At 38.5% G+C, this 19,619-nt stretch overlaps 1 long non-coding RNA gene across 1 annotated transcript; it reads left to right on the top strand.

Annotated features, from left to right (window-relative positions):
• Positions 1–16,379: 16,379 nt before the first annotated feature.
• LOC149716458 (uncharacterized) lies at positions 16,380–18,965 on the top strand. The gene is made up of 3 exons (XR_016369410.1): positions 16,380–17,247; positions 17,333–18,573; positions 18,644–18,965. It is a non-coding gene; the product is annotated as an uncharacterized LOC149716458 (long non-coding RNA).
• The last annotated feature ends 654 nt before the right edge of the window (positions 18,966–19,619 follow it).

The raw sequence follows: 19,619 nt of genomic DNA, 5'->3' as shown, positions 1-19,619 counted from the left end.
TTTTTATCACTATGAAGTTTAGTATCACAATGTTACAAAGAGTTATTTTAAAATTCTCATAACGTTAACTATTGTGTTTGGCAGCACTAGCAACGACATCTTTAAAAATATTGCTTTTTTCCCTGGAAAGCTCCATATCGCATTTGAAAACCTTAAGAACTTGTTTATCACAAATTTAACCAGATCACATATAAAAACCTCAACGTATAAAGGTCAATATTAACTAGCTAGGAAGCCTTTAAGCCGTTTTTCAACTCTAGGAACTTTAATTTTATTAAGGTTTGACCCGGAACAAATTAGAATGGTTACGAAAGTTTCCATACTTATAGAATCGAATGCCCTCTTTAACTTGGTGAGGTCTCCCAATCTCGCAACCGTGGGGAAAATCCGCCATCTTGGAAAATGGCCGCCAAAATGACTAAAACTCTACTATACTTTGGATGTAATTAACGGGTTGAGTCTGATAAAATATTATAGTGTAGCTTACAACACGGCGCACGATTTATGTTCTATGCATTTTTAGCGGTTATCAAACCGGAAGCTGGCAACCATGCATTAAAACAGGTTAAATCGATATATTTCGGGAAACACAAAGTTTCTGTGGAAAGTAATTAGAGATTTTGTTAAAATTTTGCTAATTTAATAGCAGGGAGCGAATTGTTATCTATAATACTTTTAAAGAAGACATAATATTACCGCCATTTTGGAAAATGGCGATCAAAATTATAAAACGCTACCTAACATAACCAGATAAGCTTTAAAATGTAGAAAAGTTACATACAACATTAGTTATTGTCTTGGATTAACCTTAAAATACACCAATTTGTTTATAATTATAGTCATAATTACAATCTTATATAGATTGATACTATTTTAAATTATATTACCTCTCCGAGTGACGTATGTCACGGAGAGGTTCTGTAACGATCGTGTGTGTCTGTGTGTCTGTCTGTATGTCTGTCTGTGTGTCTGTGTGTGTGTCTGTTGTTACACCCACGTGACCGCGTTCGCAGTTTCCAAATCGGAGCAAACGTGTTCGCCATTTCCGAACTGCTTTCACAGTCACGGAAATGGCTACTCTACTTGAGTTCTCACACCACCATCTTCTGGTCTTTGTCCATCCCACACGGACACCAGTCTGTACTTACTGGCTTCTAATCACCACCATCTTAAGGCCTTCGTCCATCCCACATGGACACCAGTCTGTACATACTGGCTTCTAACCACCACCATCTTCTGGTCTTTGTTTTTGTCCATCCCACATGGACACCAGTCTGTACTTACTGGCTTCTAACACCACCATCTTCAGGTCATTGTCCATCTCACATGGACACCAGTCTGCACACCTGGCTTCTACACCACCATCTTCTGGTCTTTGTTTTTGTCCATCCCACATGGACACCAGTCTGCACACCTGGCTTCTACACCACCATCTTCTGGTCTTTGTTTTTGTCCATCACACATGGACACCAGTCTGCACACCTGGCTTCTACTCCATCGTCATCGTTGGGTTTAAGACATTCGCGGCGATCAGCTAGGGTTACGAGAAACGTCTAGCCTCCCTAGGGTGGGTTGTCCACGATAGGTTTTCGCAATTGCGGTTGTTCTTGCTTTTAACTGTAGTTCGACACCCTTATATACTACCTATTTGATTAAGGCGAAGCAACCGGCGTATGCTTCATTTCAAACGCCAATATTAGTCAAGTCTCTCAAGAATGTTTAATTGTTCTTTTTTAAAACGATGTAACGTTCAATAAGGCGAATAACTAACGAAGAAAATATTAAATATTAATTATATTTATTTTAATATTTAAGATAATCTTGTTTCTCAATTCAAAATTAATACGGAAAGAGTTAAAAAGCAGTCTATGTTTTTGTCTGTGTGTGTCCGTCCGTTGTTACAGTAGTGCGCTGCGCTAGAAGTTCGTTTTGTTTTGATGTGTAAATGAATCCTACAGAACCATAATATTCCCTTTATCCTTCATATAAAGTGAATATGTGGAAATATTTTTCGTAATTATGATGTATTTAGTACTTTTGTAGCTTTAAAGCTCTATTTCATTTTGATATTCCAAAGATTTTTTTAATATTATTATCTAAAATGAATGTTTATATAATACTTAAGCTATACTACATGTGTTTATAGCATAATCCTTTCTAAAGTGAATACAAGCACAACGCTACTATGTTGGTCAAATGAAATTTTATTTGTCAATAGGCCTAGTGAACCAAATAGTAAACGCTTGGGTTTGGTTTTCGTTTCTGTAAAGCAGAGACATTAACGGTTCAGAGTGAGCCGAAAGTTAAATACACTTTTAAATAATTAGGCTTAGATTATAAAATCATGGTGGAAATCTGGGCCGCGTTCAGCAGAGCCCAGCGCTATTAGCAGTGTCCTACATAACGGGATTTTGTTTTTGAATTTTGACGTCACGGTGCTAAGCGCTGAGCTAGCGCGGTCTTCAAAGAAAATAGTCGGCTCTTTGGATAACGTGACGTAAAACGCATAGTTCTCAGCTTGGCGAAAAAACCATAGAGGAATTAATACAAATAGCACTTTGGGACTATAGCTATTTAATTGGCGTGAAACCAGTTGATCACGCGAGAATTTTAAAAGATATTTTAGTTTCTAATTTTAATTATAAAAGTTGTTATCTATCTCTATAAATATGTTATCATACAATTTTAGTTAAGCCTTGGTACCTTGCACGCTTTATTGCGCTAGCGTCATTTATAAAACGCCGATGACCGGAGAAAAGCTATGACGACAGACCTCACCGGTAAACATTTCCAAAATCCGCTGTCTTTTTTGGTGAGCTCTGCTGAACGCAGCCCAGACCAGTGAAAGGTCTGATCGTAATCGGATAATAGCTTCGTGTTTTCATGCTTTTTATGGTACGCATTTACTTTCAGTGTGTGTAGCCACAAATAAGCTTTGGTGTTATGTAACGTTAACAGTCATGTTGACAAACTACGAAAATCGTTGAGATGAAACGAAAGGATAGTGTTTACAATGCAACCCTGTTGTGAATATGGCTTTGAACATAGAGGGCATACAGTTGAGGAGTAGAAAATTGGGCCTTTACAAACACGTAAAGGTAATATCCCTCCAAAGTTTTATCTCTTCATTTCCCGTTTTTCCCCCCATCGGATGATTTTAATGTGTACAAGTATATCATTATTGGATGTAAAATGTCGTCTGATTTACAGTATATTTGCTGTGCTTTGTATACTGCTTTAATATTTCATAGATTTTAACTTAAGAAACATTTCCATATCTGGGTAAATAAGTTTGTAAGTAGTCGTCTTGACTCGGAGAGGTAATATTTTGGTTTTCCCAACTTGTATTTTATTTAGTTTGGTTGTAAATAGTTTTAAACCGAGGGTTGGTCACACAGTGAAAGGCTGGGATAACTTTTGTAATCTGATTATTCAGGCGAGGGTGCAAACATAATCACGAGAGTGGCCTGCCCCTCGTTTTAAACCATAAAAGTTTTTCGGTACTAGTTTAAAGCAGAGCGCTCATTCATGTAGTATGAGGGGATTTTAGCGTATAATGACGAATCGTTCAAAGGTCGGTTTTGTTTACTTTCCGCCTCGTGTAAAATGACCAGCTCGAAGGTCTATGTCATAAAAAGGTCATAAAAGTTTTCAAAAAATGAGGATAAGACTCAGTTGAATGTTGTGGATTTTTAAAAGTCACTGCGCCTAATACGAGATGGAAGTCGTTTGTTTGATATGTAGTGCGGATTTCGGAAATAAAAAAACCGTGCTAGTTACAAAGGGTCTTCAAACTGTCATTAATGCAAGTTTGAGGAGAAAAGATGGACTCCATGAGCGTCTTGAACACCTTACATCCATTCGTTTGCACGAGGCGTGCCGAAAACACTATACGCGCAGGGCCGGATTAACCACTAGGCAAGTTAGGCAATTGCCTAGGGCCCGGATATCTGAGGGGCCCGTAATCAGCTAGTTTTCAAAAATTGAGAAAATGAAAAACCCAAAAATATATTTCCTCCTCTTTCTCTACCAAAACATAACGTCACTGACACCATGGAAAAGCCAGGTGAGATGTAACGGTAGCCTAATGTTGAAAAACCCGTTACCTAAAAACCTTATGGCAATTGCCTCTTGAAAGATTAAATATAGCTCATCTGCTTTCATATCGTGGCAAGGAAAATAAGCCAGTGTATGTTTGAAATTGGTTGTCAAGCCCCGGACCATTAAAGACATAACGTGCGTAGCAATAGGCAATTCTTCAGAATTGTTGACATTATTCTGTTCATTTTCCGCTTGTTTGATTAGATCTCCAGAACCGCTTAATTAACAAAACCCAACCACCTCTCCTGTATTGGCTTTAAATATCAGGTCTTCTTTTATTTTTATTTCGTCCACAATTAGAGAGAAAAATTTTTGGTGCTCATCTGAGCTGTGCAGATCAATTTTCCCTTTCATTTCCCTGATTGACTCTATTGTGAAACCACTTTGGCTAGAATATAAAGATCCATATTTCCAAAGTGTCCTTGGAGCTGGCAGAGGAACAACTTCTCGGAGAGTTTCATAGGCTGATGGTGATTTCGCTCTCAGATAAAGACACCATTTGATAATGGCAGGATTTGATTTTGGGCTTTTGCTGTTTTTTCTTAATTAGTTTCAACTGTTCTTTAAGAAAAATTCTTAAAATGTTCTCTTTTGAGCAAAATGGATCATCGTCTATTGACTCACTGAGCAAAATATTTGGTTCGTCTGAAAGGGACAGCTTCAGAGTTTTTATTACTCTCTTCAACTGTTGTATTTGCTTATTTTGCATTTTATTCTGACGGTTTTTTACTTTCAAAGCGGCTATTAAATCATTCCTAGACATATTCTGAAAATTCCTGGGACTTTTCAAAACTTTTAACTTCAATCTTTTTTCCTTTGCAGGCTGACCTTTTGCAAAAGTTTTGCAATTTATACATCTGGAATCCATATTATTCTTAACGAAACCGTTACATTTTGTTGAATTAACGGCCTTTGTGTATATATTTAAACATCCTAGTTTTTCACTGCATTTAATTTTATGGAAATCTAAACCACTCCCATTACAAAGACGCAGTGAATTTAAATAATCTAATAAGTTAAGTAAATCATTAAGCTTCGAGATAGTTCGTGGAAAGATTTCTAGTGGGAATAGCCGATGATTTTCGCCGATTGCCTTTCCGTAAACAAGTATTTCAAATTCTAAATTTAACTTAATTTTAACTTCGATAGAACATATATGCGGACTTCTAACTTTGAAAATGCTCAAGCTAGAATCCTCATTCTCAGAAATAATCCATGCTATTTCTTGAATATGGCCAGGGCCGGATTAACCACTAGGCAAGTTAGGCAATTGCCTAGGGCCCGGATATCTGAGGGGCCCGTAATCAGCTAGTTTTCAAAAATTGAGAAAATGAAAAACCCAAAAATATATTTCCTCCTCTTTCTCTACCAAAACATAACGTCACTGACACCATGGAAAAGCCAGGTGAGATGTAACGGTAGCCTAATGTTGAAAAACCCGTTACCTAAAAACCTTATGGCAATTTATAAAGAAAGAAAGAAAGACTAAAAGAAACATAAAAATTCAATGGAAATGTATTTTCAGAAGTCGCAATCCTCGGAGAAAGAAACATCATTTTGAATTCGTGTTGTTACTGACCGTCATTAAACACTGGAGTTGCATTGTATGATTCCTTGATAAGCTTTATTGAGGGTGTTCGTCATAATTTTAAATATTTTAAAAAATTGCTCAGCTACAAAATAGATATTTTACAAAAGTAACGAAGAAAGGGAAAAATACGTAAACGGTTCTTTGTTGAAGGCGCAGGAAAGAACAAGGCAACCCAAGGGTTGGGTTCGTAATAGTAGCCACATCGTACCGTACTTGACAGGCGTACAGAAAATTTGAGTGAATAGCCCTTGATGCGTTACCTAAACTGTTTTAAAATGATTACTTCATATTTTTACTTCTGTTATAATTATAATAGTGTGACACGAACGGAAAACGTGAGTACCCCCACGATGAGCATCCTTTAACAGTGGTTAAACGAAATACCCGTAAATGCCCATTAAAAGAAGTACAGAAAATGAGAGTGAATAACCCCTCGATGCCCTAACAAAAATAATAACCCTTAATCCTTAATTCAATAAATTTACTTACGTTATAATTGTAATATGCAGGGCCACAAGCTAGTGCTTTCTTTTAAAATTCTTCTCGATTAGTGGAGAAATACACGTAACTTCTAATAATAAGCATCTCCTCAAGACCATTCTAAATATAACATCGGAATATACTTTCTTTTGCTTTTTGAAAATTCCCCTCGATTTCTTTGGATTTTGAAATAGGGAAGCGGGATTGAAAGCGTGAAACCCTTATTGTCGACGGGTGAAAGGAATTTTAATGGCAGTATTAAACCTTCCATATTAATTAAGGTAACACCATAATCCTCTATCTCGCTTTAAATATGTCGAGCAATCGTAAAACACAATTCAAAATGCTTAACTTTAAGCATTGCATTTTATTGTACCAGTAAGGTTATTTATTATAATCCCCATCCTCTTAAAATACACGAACGTAAAAATTATCTCACCACAATTCTCTCCCATTCACTCTCCCTTAAATGACGAACGAAAAATTCTATACTACCAAACGCGCTACTCTTTCACGTCTACTAGTACTAGTACGAGTACGAGTACAACAGGGCAGGCCAAACTAAGAGCCTCATCGTAGATGTACATCATACGATGTGGCTAAAAACGATGATAACACACTTGAGTGGACGGGACGCTTTCAAAACAAAAGAGTTTTACGTCTTATGTGACAATCTAATGACAAATACTAAAAAACAATCTGAAGTTAACAAGGACACTGATGAAAAGTTCAAACCTATTTTTAACATTAATGCCCCCGATGAATCTTTCTCTGGAGCTTTCCAAGAATTGGCAGAAACGTATTGCAATGATTTAAATTTTGAAAAGCTTGAAAACGAATGGCTACATTTCAAGCATTTCGTGAAGAATGAAGAAAGCAAAAACCCAGAATTCTTTAATCCTTCATTCGTACCAATAATGTCATTTCAACTTTTCCAACTTAGAAATTTATTTTGAGAATTTACTTGTGTTTGCAATGCAAGTGGCGAAAGATACTTTTCAGCTTTAAGAGTGAAAAACTACTTAAGAACCACATTAGCCAAGGATAAATTAAGTTCTTTATCTTTGATATATATTGAAAAGTATTTAATAAACGACTTCATAGACTATGAAGAGATAATTGATAAATGTTTTGAGTTAGAAAGAAAGAAATTTAACTATTGAGTTGAAAAAGAATTTTAAATACGCAGTTAAGTGTTAAGTCAACTAAAGATATGAAAAATCGTATGTCTCTTAGATTCTCTTAAACTGTGGTCTGTGGGGGGCTGGGGGCCCGGAACTAAAGCCTTGCCTAGGGCCCAAAAAATTGTTAATCCGGCCCTGGAAACCACCCTTAGCAACTTTATGCTTTATAAAATAAACTATTGGATGGATCATCTTGAAATGTTTACCACATATTAAGGGCCTAGTTCAGTAGAAAAATTTCAAAACAATAAACTTAATACGAAAAAAGCTAAAACCAATCCAAAAACCTTCCTTATGCATTAGAGCCGTCATCAGGCCTTATCTAAGCTCCCTTAGAATTGAAGTGTGTTATTCAAAGAAGCATATCTCTGAATATAGATATATAAATTCACGTACTGAAGTGGAGTATTGATCTAAACAATTCTGAAATTCCTAGCATCAACTTCCAATATGAGTAGTTCAAAACATTTCACCCCATCTTCTCTTCACAACCGAATACCAGTTTTTCTCTGAAGGAAAAAGGCGGAACGTCTAGTTCGAAGCATTTTTTGAAAATAACCAAAGTGCTTCGTCTCTTGGTCGCTTCTCTGAAATCTGAAGGATTGCCACTATCATAGCATAGAAGTGAATTTTGAAGCGTGAAGCAGAAATTAGGAATTCGAGGCTTACTTCCTCTTTTAAATGGGGGAAATCCTTACTTATTGTAACTAACATTATAGTTATCATAACTATTAATATTATTATAAATATAATTAATATTGTAACCGTGGCACCCGCAGCTCCTTTCGCGTCGTCTGCTGCAGACTATTATTTTGTTTCTACTTTTTCACGTAAGTGGCGCCTTATAGTACAGGCATTCTAAGGTTTGACCCGGAACAAATTAGAATGGTTACGAAAGTTTCCATACTTATAGAATCGAATGCCCTCTTTAACTTGGTGAGGTCTCCCAATCTCGCAACCGTGGGGAAAATCCGCCATCTTGGAAAATGGCCGCCAAAATGACTAAAACTCTACTATACTTTGGATGTAATTAACGGGTTGAGTCTGATAAAATATTATAGTGTAGCTTACAACACGGCGCACGATTTATGTTCTATGCATTTTTAGCGGTTATCAAACCGGAAGCTGGCAACCATGCATTAAAACAGGTTAAATCGATATATTTCGGGAAACACAAAGTTTCTGTGGAAAGTAATTAGAGATTTTGTTAAAATTTTGCTAATTTAATAGCAGGGAGCGAATTGTTATCTATAATACTTTTAAAGAAGACATAATATTACCGCCATTTTGGAAAATGGCGATCAAAATTATAAAACGCTACCTAACATAACCAGATAAGCTTTAAAATGTAGAAAAGTTACATACAACATTAGTTATTGTCTTGGATTAACCTTAAAATACACCAATTTGTTTATAATTATAGTCATAATTACAATCTTATATAGATTGATACTATTTTAAATTATATATTTTATTTAGTTTGGTTGTAAATAGTTTTAAACCGAGGGTTGGTCACACAGTGAAAGGCTGGGATAACTTTTGTAATCTGATTATTCAGGCGAGGGTGCAAACATAATCACGAGAGTGGCCTGCCCCTCGTTTTAAACCATAAAAGTTTTTCGGTACTAGTTTAAAGCAGAGCGCTCATTCATGTAGTATGAGGGGATTTTAGCGTATAATGACGAATCGTTCAAAGGTCGGTTTTGTTTACTTTCCGCCTCGTGTAAAATGACCAGCTCGAAGGTCTATGTCATAAAAAGGTCATAAAAGTTTTCAAAAAATGAGGATAAGACTCAGTTGAATGTTGTGGATTTTTAAAAGTCACTGCGCCTAATACGAGATGGAAGTCGTTTGTTTGATATGTAGTGCGGATTTCGGAAATAAAAAAACCGTGCTAGTTACAAAGGGTCTTCAGACTGTCATTAATGCAAGTTTGAGGAGAAAAGATGGACTCCATGAGCGTCTTGAACACCTTACATCCATTCGTTTGCACGAGGCGTGCCGAAAACAATAATACGCGAGAGGAAAATATTGTGAAATACCTAGAAGATGGTAGTTCAACGTCAAAGGAACCAAATAAGGATAAATTAATGAGATCGGAGGTCCATTCGTTCGATTTTAAAACAAACTGTTTGCTCTGTGGAAATAATGCAAGCGCAGATGAAAAACATCCATCGAGAATTAAGCGTATTGTGCATTTGGTTGAAACAATGGAAATAAAATCACCACTGATTAGAAGATCGAAATTTAGAAATGATGAGTGGTCGCGGCTCGTACTAGTTCGTCTAGAAAATGTCATAGATCTTGTAGCTGCTGAGGCACGGTACGATAAAACTTGTTATACCAAATTGATATCGAGTAGTTGGTATTCAAGCAGAAAATTGAATGAGCAAGATGAAAGAATGCGTATCGTAGAAGCTGCTGCGAAAATTATAAGAGAAGACATTCAAACTCGCGTTTACAATCTGGAAGAATATCCGTCGGAAGAAGACATAAGAAACGGTTCAGCTAACCTAATTCCAATAACTTTGGAATTATTTTTAAAATTAGTGTCGGGAAAGAAAAACGGTTCGAGATCAAACCACGTTAAACTTACCCCAGTAGCAAAATCGACGTTGGGCCAACGGAGTCGGCTCGAGATTCAACCGACACCAAATTTTCGGGATTTCCAAAATGAGGTCGGGATAGAAATTTTGCCAGCACTTTAACTGACTCTAAAAAGTAAGCGTGGCCAGCTCTTACATTATCAAACAAGAAGTCGGCTTTGTTATCTGGTTATGGTCGGATTATTAATCTAATTGCGGTCGGCTTTATCGACTGGTATTTGTCGGATTTATGGCCTGTTTGGGGTCGGATTTATGGCTTGTTTGTGGACGGCTTTATGGCTTGTTTGTTGTCGGCTTTATGGCTTGTTTAGGGTAGGCTTTATGGCTTGTTTAGGGTCGGCTTTACGACTTGATTATGGTAGGCTTTACGATTTGTTTATGGTCGGCTTTACGACTTGTTTATGGTCCGCTTGATGGATTGTTAATGGTCTACTGTGAAATATTTTAAAGGTCAGTTTAGAGATCTTTTACTGTAGGTAATGCGAAGTGGCTCTGATGATTCCCTCCCATTGGACCGAAATCCCATTCAACCCAAAGCAAAGAAGCGAGGTCCCATTGGATAGAATTCCGCACCTTGGGCGGTTTACGAAACGTGGAGATAGCCATGAATGACTGCACTTAACGTTAGTGTACACTACAGGTATCTCCGATAAAAACGAAGTAGCAATGAGTTAACCGTGGAAACGGTTTTAAAGGCTTATGTAAATTTAAGGGAAAGCTAAAATAGGCCGTAAACCGTAACGTTTTCTTTAATGTTACTTTAAAATGATACTTAAAACGAGAGATTTATATTTATATAGGGGTGAATAAACATATTACACTGTATTGTTGATTCTAAAATTTTATTTTATGTTTTGTTTGTAATACAAATCCAAGTATCTTTGATTTGTCTTAAAACATAAGAAAAATATATATAGCTCCCTATAAGTATGAAACGTAGTACATTTTCATACTACAGCATTTACTCCCAAATTTGGCGTGCTTACGCTTTTACGCCCCGTGGGAGAAGTTTCGGTACTACGAGTAAAAGGGGGGCGAAACTATCGCCGCCACCTAAGGTGCCCGCGAAAGGCACGATGGGCCGGGGAAATATCGCCGCGCAAGTAGAGACACAAGATACTCCTTACCTCGTACCAGTGTAGGCGCTAGCCACGTTCGTCAAAATCTCGCGCCATCTATTAATTTATTATAATAATTTTGCAATGTACTTAATCAGTTATAATTATCATAATAATAATTTCAAGACCTTTAACTATTTAATTACGATATAAAATTTGAAAATTTTCTAAACAAATATTTCAACTTTTTAACGCCAAAAGCTCTTAATAGGTGGCATTAGAAACTTTTTACAAATTGCAATGGAAGAAAATGCTGTTTACATGGCTTTAATGGAGAGTTTCATACTTATAGGGAGCTATATATTATTTTCTTATGCTTAAAATAACGAAATTTGAAATGTTTAGAATTGATCGGTAGGTAGTCGGAAATGTCGACCTCTCGACCCTTGCTGTAAATTTGATAAAAACCCATGTTAGTTGGTAAGGCGTTGAGCAGCCGACCTAATCCTTCCATACACCAACCGACTTAAAATGTAACTATCAGCCAACTCTATTTGTTTGTTCTCAAGTCCGATTTCAAAGCGGAGCTAGTAACTGAAGTTGGATAAGAGTCAGACTTTAGTTGTAAGTGCCGATTAGACCATAAACCGACGAATCTAACCCGAACCGACTCAAACGCGGAAGAAGCTTCATTATAACTAAATCTGAAATCTTTAGTATGATCGGTAGGTAGTCAGATATGCCGACCTCTCGTCCCTTGTTCTTATTTTGATAAAAACCCATTTTAGTTGGTAAGGAGTTGAGCAGCCGACCTAATCCTTTCTTACACCAACCGACATAAAATGTAACTATCAGCCAACTCTATTTGTTTGTTCTCACGGCCGACTTCAAAGCGGAGCTGGTATCTGAAGTTGGATAAGAGGCGGACTTTAGTCGTAAATGCTGACTAGGCCATAAAGCGAAGAATCTACCTCGAACCGACTCAAACGCGGAAGAAGCTTCGTTAAAACTAAATCTGAAATTTTCAGTGTGATCGGTAGGCCGTCGGATATGTCGAACTCTAGACCCATATTGTTATCTTTTATTTGATAGAGACGCGTGTTAGTTGGTAAGGAGTCGAGCAGCCGACCTAATCCTTCATTACATTAACCGACTTAAAATAAAACTATCAGCCAACTCTATTTTATTGTTCTCACGGCCAACTGCAAAGCGGAGTTGGCAACTGAAGTTGGATAAGAGTCGGATTTTAGTCGTAACTACCGACTAGACCATAAACCGACGAATCTACCTCGAACCGACTCGAACGCGGAACGCTCGTGTTACTGGGGAATATTTTTACAATTGAGGAAAACTTCACGTATATTTTTACCAAAAGAGAGCATATAATTGCTTGAAAATGTTTGTATTTTTTTTTCTAGGGTAAACATTATGAAAAAAATATTTATCGCCATTTGTTTTATAGCTTTTGTCCCATCTGAATAAGAAAAATAAAATGAAGGTTTTTAATATATTATTATCTAAATCATATAAGTTACATTATCACGTAACAATTCATACTAACATGTTCTTGTCATGGAGGCATTTCTGGACAACCCAACCCCACCCTTTCTTTGGGGTACACCCCGCATTTACTTTTAATAAATCTGACCAGTGTTCAAGGCAGATTCACAGACGATCAAGTCAAAGAAGACTTTCATCTCGCGGGATACGCGATTAATACCGTAGCCAGACTTGGTCAAGAAAGCACAATGTTCCTCCTGTCCTTCTCTACGGAGGATGTACCGACGGAGGTGCGCTTCAATTACAAAGTTACGCCTTATAAGAGACGTCCTACGCAATGTAAGAACTGTTAGCGCAAGGGCCATCCATCAAAGTATTGTAGAGCCGCCTTTCGCTGCAGTCGTTGTGGGGCTCAACACGACGACAACAAAGACTGCGATGCTCAACCGACGTGCCCCAATTGCAAAAGTGCACACTCCGCAACAACCCACACTTGCCCAAGACGGCTACAAGAAAAACAAATTCTGAAGATCCAACAGAAAGAAAATATCCCAAAATCTGTCGCTGCAAAACAATTCCGATCCACACAACAACAGAAAACCTATGCAACCAGGGTTGTTGATTTTTTTGATTTTTTCAAAAAAAATCAAAAAAATCGGATTTTTTTGATTTTAATTGATTTATTTGATTTTTTTGATTTTTATTGAACTACTAGATAGTAAATTACCAACATGAAAACTTTTGAGTCAAAATTAACCAAAATCAAAATAATCATGACATTTAAGCAGCTATTGGATATTGTTACTATACAAATTCTTGTATAAAAAGACTAGCTTGGCCGCAATTTCATTTCCTAGCCTATCCAGCAAGACAAACTGGAGTTCTGGGAAAAACTTAAACTGAGATATACCAAAACAAAGAATATTTTTAATTTTAGGTCTTTTCTAGTTAAGTTTCTTCTCGAGTTTCTTAAAACACTTGTTGGAATCTTAGAAAACATATTTTAAAAGTAAAAATATATTCTTGATTTTAATCAAATGATTTTTTTAAACAAATAGCTTGATTTAAATCATGATTTAAATCATGATATAAATCAGTGATTTAAATCAAACTGATTTAAATCAAACAACCCTGTATGCAACGGTAACCCAGAGCAAGCATGCCTCTCCTTTGCGAACAACGTCATTGCTCAAACAGCCTCATTCTACAGCCCAACCCTTCAAACCCCCGTTTCCCCCTCAACCAGCTGACACAATTATCAAGGTCCTATTTGACGTTTATTCAGAACGTTAGTAACGGCTTGGATATTGTTTCACTCTTCACCCTTGTTGCTAACAGGCTCCAATCCACTCCCCTCAAACGACAGGAAGTTGACCCTCTCATCCCCGATCAGTTAAAATCTGGCCTCACGTTCTTTCTTCGCAATGGACAAGATGCCAGATAATTTCAGCCTAATCCAATGGAACATAAGAAGCGCGTTGACCAATTTTGGGGACCTCACGGCGCTTATCCATCAAGAGAATCCCCATATCAATAACTCTTCAAGAAACTTGGCTTACCCCGGCACCAAGCTTATACACCTTTCACCGATACTTGATTTTCCGGCAAGATCGCGAAGCGAGTCTAACCTCAGACACCCAAAGAGGAGGTGGGGTTGCCGTTTTGGCACACAAGGATCTCCGTTCGGTCCACTTATCCAAGATTTTCCCGGTCCGATGGAGGGAGTAGCGGTGCAAATCACTTGGCATGGCCTCCAGATAGAAATTCATTCTCTATACGACCCGAAGGGCCGGACGACGGCGCCCGCTCTTCATTTTCTCTCGTCTCAACTTGTGCCCTTCTATGTGCTGTGTGGGGACCTCAATGGCCGACACCCTATGTGGGGGGATCATGTGACAAACTGTCAAGGCCGAATCCAAGCCGATTCGTTACAAGATGATCCCATCATCACGTTGCTGAACACAGGCGAGCCCACCAGAGTACCGGGGACCTCCCACCCTACGGCTCTGGACCTCACTCTAACGGACCCCTCTCTGGCGGCAGGCGCTACATGGATTCCTTTAACGAAAGGGGGTAACGACCACCTTCCCCTACTGATCCATCTTTCTACCAGTCAGCCCAGGCGACATTCTGGCGTAGAGGTTCCGGCACAGTTTACCTTTCGCCCCCTCAACAGGGAAGTCTTCAGGTCTAGCGCTAGGGAGTTCATGTAGGCCAACGCTCACGTTCAATGCACTTACCAAGACGTCAGTCACGCCATCCAGTCCTAAGCAGAACCTAGGCACAGCCGCCATTCCTCAGATCAACCCCATTCCAGGCCAATTTTGCCACCTTGGTGGTCCATGAAATTAAACCAATACCACGCAAAAATGAAATGGCACTGCAACCGCTTTTGACGACAAAATTTCCTTGCCGAACTTATTTCCTATAAAAGGGCCAGAGCCTTTTTTCGACGACATCTCAAAACTCAGCGACGACAGAGTTGGCACCTCTTTTGCTCACAGCCCTATGTCCAAAATTTGGGGAAGTCTGAAATGGGACACTAAGGGCCCTCGTACTGAACTCCAGCCTACCCCACACGCAGATTATCCGGCTATGGCCGCGACCCTGGCCGACTTTTACCATTCAAAATATTTCAAAAAGCACGAGGTTGCCCCGCTACCACAGCCCTCAGTACCGCAGGCGGACTACAATCAACCTTTTACCCTAGAAGAATATCACAGGGGCCTCACAACCCTGAAGAATACGGCGGCGGGGAGCGATAGCATTACGAACGCTATGTTCAAAGTGCTCCCAGACGAATTTAATCAGAAAATCCTGGACATGCTGAGTCGTGCTTGGATTACCCATGAGTACCCGGAAAATTTGAATGATTCTATTATTGTTCCGTTTAGAAGGCCGGGCTAAGATAAAAACGCGCCCGAGAGTTATCGTCCTATAGCGTTGATGTTCACGCTGAAAGAGCTGGCGGACAAATTAGTCAACCAATGCCTCCAATATGTCCTGAAAAAGAATGGCCTGCTCAACCCTGCTCAAACAGGATTTCGTAAGGGCAGGCATACCATGGGAAATGTTGAATGCTTGCTGGTAGCGGTCCGTGCTGCGTTGTCCACTCGTCAATATCTCGGCGCGGTCTTCTTGGACATTAAGGATGCCTTTGGCAACATCCGCCCGGAGATGGTTCTTCACCCTTGAGGATTTGGAGGCCATTTATTTCATTGGATAAGGGATTTTCTCCTCCAGCACCATATTACGGCGCGATACAATGATGCTCGTTCAACTGCCGGTCTTCTGGATTCGGGGTTGCCTCAGGGTAGCCTCTTAGCCCGACTATTTTCCTCCTTGCGGTTAACGACGTCGGACTAGACTTCCCCGCTTCGTGCCGAGACGATTTCGGAAGTGTGTAGGACACTACAGACTGGCCTCACTCTGGTGGCCGCTACGCTGGAACAATGTTCCCTACCACTTCAATGCGAAAAATGCCAATTCTTGATCTGCACCAGGCGGCGCAGCAAACCTCACAACCTATTTCTCCATATTGATGGCAACCTTATTAAGGAAACGACTTCCCATAAATACCTAGGTCTTTGGATTGATCGAAAGCTATTGTGGAAAGACCACATCTAGGATCTAGCGACTAAATGCCGGAAGCGCCTCAATGTACTGAAGGCAGTAATTGGCCTTACCTGGGGGGCTAGCAGGGCTATCGGCAAGATACTATATGTTCAATTAATCTATTCCATCATGGATTATGGAACTACAAAATACGGCACAGCGAGTCCCACTAATCTGAAACTAATTGACGCTGTGCAAAATGCAACCCTCTGCATTATTTTGGGTACGCCCCGGTCTACTTGCGTACAGGCTCCCCAGTAGCACAAGCCTTCAGCATAACAGTCGGTTAAAGGTCGAATAGTCGGTTTACGGTCCAGTCGGCTGTACCATGCTTATTCTGACACTTTTCCGACTCATGAAGCCGACTACTTCTTTTAGTTGGCCATGCCGACATCTATCTGACAGTTGGAATTGAGATGGTTTAAAGTAGGATTGCCTACCGTCTAGAAAATTCCAACTTATTTTTTGCCAATTGATTACCGACTCTCTCGCGCTAGTAAGAAGAGTAAATTTAAAAACAAAGTTATTCTTAGGCCGTTTAGTTACCGACATTTTTCCGACAGTTGGAACTGAGATGGCTTAAAGCAGGCTTGCCTACCGTCTAGAAATTTCCAACACATTTTTTGCCAGTTGATTGTTGGTGGGCCTTCTTTTTCCGTGGGACGCTTTTTGACTTTTACTATTCCGCATATGCCTCCAAAATGTTTTTGTTATATATTTAACTTATACTATATTTCGACCCACAAGCAGAAGTTGATAATACTATATTTTTCGCAACACTAGAAACATAACGTTACAAAAAACTGCAAAGCAAGAAAACACATCTGATTTTCTAGTTTGAATTTTCCCTCCTGTAATTTCTCGGGTCAGGTGACACGCCTCTGTTCTATTGGCGTAACTAAGGTAACGCCATGCACGTCATCATCGAAGAGGGCGATGCTAGTGCGAAAGCAAGTCAGCCTTTCCAGTATCTCCGACGCGGCTGGTTCTTTAGAATGTTTAAGCGAGATTTTTGTGGTTGAAAATGATTATTTCTAGGCTTGCTAACTTTTAATTTCATTGCTAAGGTTCTTTATCACACTATATAAACTAGAAACGTCTTCGTTTGTCACGTAAGGTTTGAATTTTGTTATTGAATTATCAATTTATCTACCTCTTAGAGCCAGGTTTATGCATAAGCCTTTGCTTTTTACCTAGCTTCTCATCTGCTGGGAACCACACCCCTATAAAGTGAAACCAAAACTTAAACGTTTATGTATACCTATAGTTTCTTTGTTTGAATATTAAAGAAGCAAGTGTTTTGGGGCACTTGGAGTTCAAAAACCTTATAAATTAAGTATTTTAGAGATTTTTGGTTGTGAAAATAAAACTGAATTCCAAAATAGATCTCAATTTGTTTTAGTTACAGAATTTTTATGCGGTTTCAAACATTTTAAGAGAAAAATGTGTGAAATAATACCCTTTAGAATTGTATGTTTTTCTTTTTCCTTAAAAAATCTGGCAGCGTATAATAATATTTTTCATTAAGATTTTTGTTTTTAAGAGATAGTAACTAGCCACATCGAAGATATTAACAATGAATATTAATAAATGCTTTAATTTATGTAAATATTATACTCGCCCTGAAAAAGTTTACTTTTCGTTGAAACCAATTAGCTAGGCAGCTAATATTTCCATTAGACTAGTCGTGTAATATCGAATACGTTGTTTAATATTTGAAATTGCTATAATTGATGCTGAACCTGTATGTTACTTGAAATATTCAAAGTACAAATTCTAAAGTGATTTTCGTTGAAGATGTATTAAAGAAATTTCAATACTAGGTATCAGTATCCTTTACTATAAGCGAATGAAGCCTCGAGTTAAGGCTTGATCGTCGCAAAACCGTCGGGCCTCGAGTTAAGGTTTGATCGTCGCAAAAGTGTCGGACCTCTTGCTGACAGGCGGTTAAGTCGACTCTAAAAAGTGTTGTATGAGGGTCGTATTTCATTCGTGTCGTAACAGTCGGTAAACCAGTGGGCCATCGTCCCACCGGGCGGACATTTCGATTCTCAAACCCTTACTCTACCTGCCCTTTACCGACGATTTACCGTTCCTATACTAAAAAGCCGCGAAATCGTCGGATTGAGTGCGGCTTTATGTAGGCATAATGACGCCGACATATAGTCGGCCAACAGTCGTTTTATAGTAGCCTCAAAACAGTAGGAAAACCGACGGGCCGTCGTCCCTCCAGGCGGACATTTCGACTTTCAAACCATTTCTCTCCCGACTTATCAGTGACTTTTTTCCAACTCGTCGGTAACACACAAGGCCGACCATGTAGGCCCTACGTCGGCAGTGCTACTAGGGAAGGCTCATAAGAACGTCGTATTCCGGACCCGTAACATTTTGGATTCACGATTATACCATAAAAAGCAAAGTTTTATTGAATTTGCAGGGTAGATAATTAAAAACCACTATCTTGAAGAAATTTCGTAGAGGTGGGCTTAAAAATATTTTTTTGTTTAGGGTCTCTATAGGCAAGAAAATCTTCCCAGTTGAACTTTCCGGTTACTTTCAACATCCGGGCAACATTGGCTCTTAAGTATTAGATGTTTAACTTTTAAAGCTGACAATATTGTCTGAAGCAAGCTCAGAGCAACGAATTCCTCGCTGTATATTTTGTTCAAAGTATTCTTATTGTCTTAGTTTTAAATGAACTTATTTCTCCGCCTTTTATTAATACCTTTTACTTTCACTTAATTACTTTTAGTTTTAAATGAACTTTTTTCTCCGCCTTTTATTAATACCGTTTACTTTCATTTAATTACTTTTGTATAGCTCAGTATAATGACGCAAAGGTGCACGCAAAATACTTGGATGTGGATCGATTATCCTTTCTAAGCTTCATTTTAATAAAGCTGTCATTAGGTTAAATTTAGCCGATATTGATCGTTATTTTTACTTGTACAATTCACGTATGCCACGAAGAGGATCTGTCACGGTCGTTTATGTGCTTGTGCCTGTTGTTAGGGCTCTGGGTTTTCTGATCGATTTTTTGGAAAAGTACGATTAACTACAAATAATCAAAAGCTATTCAGTAGTTTTTTCGTTTAAACAAAAGAGCAATTTTAGATGATATTTTTTAGATTCAATGATCTTAGTAATATTTTAACCCACAAATGTGTTCAATCGACCAAATTTCCGAAAACATTTATGCAGAAAGAACTGTTCTACTCTATGTTTGGTAAATTTACTTTACCATGTTACCAATAGCAAAATTACGTGGGTGTTTGTGTGTATAAACTTAATGCCTTCGATTACCGGGCTTGAAAACTACTTTTTATTTGTGGAATTATTCGCGTAGTAAATTGTCAATAAACGGATGCATTAAAAAGCTTTAATCATCATCGTATATTTTAATAATAAGTGTTACCAACTATTCATTCCACCAGAGTAGTATGCCAGTATACCAATCCAAGATGGCGGCCACTGTTAAGGCGGA

This window comes from Phalangium opilio, unplaced genomic scaffold (genome assembly GCF_054372755.1).
Source record: "Phalangium opilio isolate 3A_F unplaced genomic scaffold, DU_Popi_V2 ptg000009l_1, whole genome shotgun sequence".
In the NCBI taxonomy this organism is placed as follows: domain Eukaryota; kingdom Metazoa; phylum Arthropoda; class Arachnida; order Opiliones; family Phalangiidae; genus Phalangium; species Phalangium opilio.
This window is presented reverse-complemented; position numbering and strand designations above follow the sequence as displayed.